A 4,293-nucleotide genomic window follows, 5' to 3' on the forward strand; every position below is an offset into this window, starting at 1 on the left:
CTGATGGAATTTTTATTACAAAAAAGAAAAGTTCTCCCCTTCTCCTTTCTTATGTCTTACACACTTCAAAACACATACTGAAATTCTGTAACCTCCTAAGAAAGACAGCTGCTCAAATGCTGTCAAACTATTAATGATAATGTCAGAGTACATGACACATATTTAAACATTAAAAGAAGAAGGATTAAGGCTGCATCTCAATCTCACTTTGATGACTCAACTTTACATTGCTATACTCAGCATGCCACTTGCGATCAGACTTCTGTTTTTGCTCTTCAACAGCATTTTAAAATAATTCCTCTTGCCTAAGGAGGGTGTTGGAAAATGTACATGAGAGTAGACGTTCCTTTTTAACAAGTGCAGAGCTCTTGCTTTGCGTAGGATTTGGAAGTGTGTTCTGGTTTTCAGAAAGTACAAAGCTGTCACCAGCTGAATCACCTTTCAGAAATGTTCAGGATGCTTTCCTGGGGAAGATGTCCTGTTCTTCGGGCTCTGCTTTGGAGACATCTCCCTGGCACCCACCCACAGCATGTCTTTCCCCCATCGCCTATCCTGGGCACTAAAGACAAGTCTTTCAAACACCCTGAACTGCACCTACTGCTGTATCTTGCCACTTAGTAGATTCTTTCCATTTCCTTTTCCTCTCTACTTATTTATCCTTTTAAAAATACTTTATCTGAAGACACATTCTGGGGTTTCACAGTGATTTCTTTCAACCACATCAATTTTTAGCGGAGCGGAGAGCTGCCCAACAAGGCGTTTCACCCACTGGCAGAAGGCAGAGATGGGTTTAGGGCATGGTGCTGTAGTGTCAGCGAGAGCTGGACCCCGTACTGGATGGAGTTAATCCATGACTTTGAGTAACACAGTGCCAGAGGATGCTGGGATGAGAGGTTAACACTTCTCCAGTGATACTCTCTGCTCAGATTTTTACCCAGGACTTTTATGTCCTGGGGAGTGGCAAAGGGTTTATTGCCTTATTTATTTACTGTTGAAGACAGAGGCAGCAGAGTTGCACGGCAATGGTTGGTGCTTACACTGAAGTTATTTTCTTGGTGGGTCTCAAAGCAAAGGAGTGACCCCTTTCCCATCTCACCAGTGTGAGCCACGGCCACACCACCACGCCACAAAATGCCAGGCGTATTAAACACGACTGGGCTGGGTTAGCTTTGCTCACCCCGAACGAAGAGGACCCCAGAGCCGGCAAAGGGAGGCAACGGGAGTACGGTGAGAAGGAGGCAGGGCAATGGGATCGGACAGTGGCACCGGACCAGCAGCTTGGCTCTGCCATAGAGAAAACCTCCCCCTGTGTGTGCCTATGCCCTGCAAGTGCCTGCCTTACCCATATCTGCAAATACCTGCCCTGTAGGACACCGCAGGACTGCTAAAATGATGCAACTCCAAGTGCAGATGAGGCTGAGATTAAGCAGTCTGCAGAAAGGAAAGGTCAGAAGTTCCACTACAACTCATAACCACAGTCTTGTTACTCTGCACTTCTCCCCCACAGGCAGGCGATTCCCTCCATCTGTTTTTCACCTCATGCCATCATTTTGGCGCGTAGGTTACCACGCAGCAGAATGAGCTGCTGCATCCATATGGCACAGAGCAGCCAGCACTGCCCGGAGATTTTCTTGCATTCGGTCCCAAAAGCCATGTTGCTCAGGTGGCCTGGCACGAGGCCACGCCGCTCCTAGCCTGAATACCAGCGTCAGCACGGCCTCGCTGCTTTGATTTCCAGAGGCAAGGTGGTCTCTGTGAGCTCAAGCATCGCTGCCCATCTCCATCGCACACAGAAAGCATGCCAATGGCTCTGGGGCTACGACGGCTTGTGCTGAAGGGCAGGGTTTATTCTGCAGGAAACTCATCCTTGCTTAACTTAAAGAGTAACTTTCAGCTAAATAAGCTAGTAGAAGAGGTTGTATGGACCCTTTCACTGCAGTTTAAATCTCTCTCCCTTCAGTTTAGCCTCAGGCAAGCTTTAGTTTCAACCACCTTGAAGGTAAACAGGAGCAACCCAATGGGATGATAACAAGAGAGTCCGCTCGCAGTTTGCGCTGCTTTAACTAACGAAGCAAAAGCGGGTAAATGCACTCGGTACAGGTTTGTACATACACGGCGTCTGCACTCCGCGGTTGGCAGCCGTCGCTGCTGTATCCTCTGCGAACGGGGCACAGACGGGGACGGGCTACATGCACCGCACAGTACGTCACCCTGAGGGACAAGGACCATCGTGACCCAGCCCTGATTCGGGCCTCCCCAGCTCTCTTGTGATACCCATAACCACAAGGATACTAAAATGAGAGAAGGGGAAGGTCTGACAGGCAGTTATGTGACCAGGGACGCTCAGGTTTAGGTTTCTTCTTGGAAGTGCTCCGTAATGCAGCTATCACCAAGGGAGCAGCTATATAACCAGCACCCAGAAAATACACATGCCTTAAGGGCAAGACATAAAAAACAAATGGTGTAAATGGCTGCAAATTCCTTTGGTTTTAATGGGCTTCATCTATTTACCCCCTGAATGGATTTGGTCCGCAGAGTCAAGCTAGAACAGCAGGGGGATTTTAGGCAGGCAGAATTTAATGGCTGAGACTTGAAATTTGGCCAAGATCTTGGGTTTAATCCTCCTTCTCTTGTGAGAAGAGACACCAAATGTTTAACGTAGGCTTCCACTGCTGCTGGAGGGGCTGGTGCTACTGCCACTCACTGGGACATTTGGGAGAAACCAGGTCAACAAAAAATCCCTTTGTTGGCTCTCATCTTTGACAGTTAGAGGAACTCCGAGACAAAAGATGGAGAAAATGGTCATTAGGGCATGCCCTGGCATTAGTAGCAGTAATTCACAGGCTCTAGCTGAGGATATCAGAGCAGTTTGCCAGCACCACCACAAGGCGGGGGGCGATGCTACCCCCACGGGGAAGTCAGGCACGTCTGAGTTCAACTGACACACGTACAGTCCTTCTGCAAAAGAAAATCAAACTGCAGTGACACCTCGGGCCGAGGATTTAATGGAGGAGGTGGCACGGTTGTTACAGATGTGGTGCTGAACCAGGACTCAGCACATCTTCTCTAGTACTGTCTCTAGTACCTCTAGTTTCTCCACCTGAAGAAACCCTTGCGATGTCTGCTCTGGGGCAGCCTGGCCACAGTAGCTCGAAGCAGAGGACGTGAGCCACCGGGTAGAGCTTGTCTTGCTTCGTGGACCTCAACTTGGTCAACAGAAGCTCCCTCTGCTCCCCTCATGTGGTGTCGATGGCTCTTAGGTTGACATGCCATGGGGGGAGGAGGAGGGTTAGGAACCAACATCCCTTTTCTCTGCAGTGAATTCAAGCATCTCACAGCTTACACCCCACTGACTCTCAGTAGGACTTAATGTCTAAGGGGTTTAGGTGACTTGAAAACAGAAGCCAGGTGCCTCAACAACAGATATTTTAAAAAATGACAGAGGACCTCCTGAGGCCCCTTCTGTCCTGAATTTTCCTACAGTCCTGTGAAATGCAGTTTATTCCCAGCTGTGCCACAGCTCTGCTTGTGATCTTAGGCAAGTCCCTGCACCTCTCCATCCCTCCCTCTCCCCTGCCTGCCCGCTCTGCGAAGACCCCTGGCCCTGCTGCGCTGGGGCTGCTCCCCCCGGCGTGGCTGGGGTAAGGGGACTTAAGGGATTTTGGGGTGCCAGCAGAAGGCAGCCCATGGCTGGTACCAACGACCCATGCGTCCCGGCTCCCTTGTTATCCCCGTGAAAAAACAGGGCAGCCTTTTACTGTGGAAGAATTCTTCTAAGCAGATCCAAAGTCGGTAGCAGAGCAGCAAGCGAAGGCTTCGGGGAGCCGTGAAAGACGAAGCGGCGACGGGAGGGGTATCTCCGAGGTGTTGGAGGGTCCCCGGCTCCCCATCCCGCTGGGGTGCCCTCGGTGCTCCCGGGTTTATTTAGGAAGGCAACGTGAAGTCAGGCACTACCCACCCCCCCACCTCACAGATGAGGATCCTGATGAGACAAACGGGTGATAGGAAGGGAGAAGCGGGATGAAGGGGGGCTGGAAACCAGAGCAAATCACGGATTTCCCCGGGGAGGCAAGATGGGGGGGGGTTGGGGGGGGCCGCACACGGTGGGTCGCGGCGAGTCTCCGGGGGGCAGGATTTCTCTTCCATCGCATGGAAGAGCGAGATTAAAGAAGAAAGTGGGAGTGGGGTGGGAGGGAAGGGAAGGGGGGGTGGGGGGGGATGAACAAAGGAGATTGGCAGCACAGCTGTTTTGGGAAGAAAAAAAAAAAAAAAAAAAAAGCCAGCCTTCCTGTT

Source organism: Haliaeetus albicilla, chromosome 1 (assembly GCF_947461875.1).
Source record: "Haliaeetus albicilla chromosome 1, bHalAlb1.1, whole genome shotgun sequence".
Lineage (NCBI taxonomy): Eukaryota > Metazoa > Chordata > Aves > Accipitriformes > Accipitridae > Haliaeetus > Haliaeetus albicilla.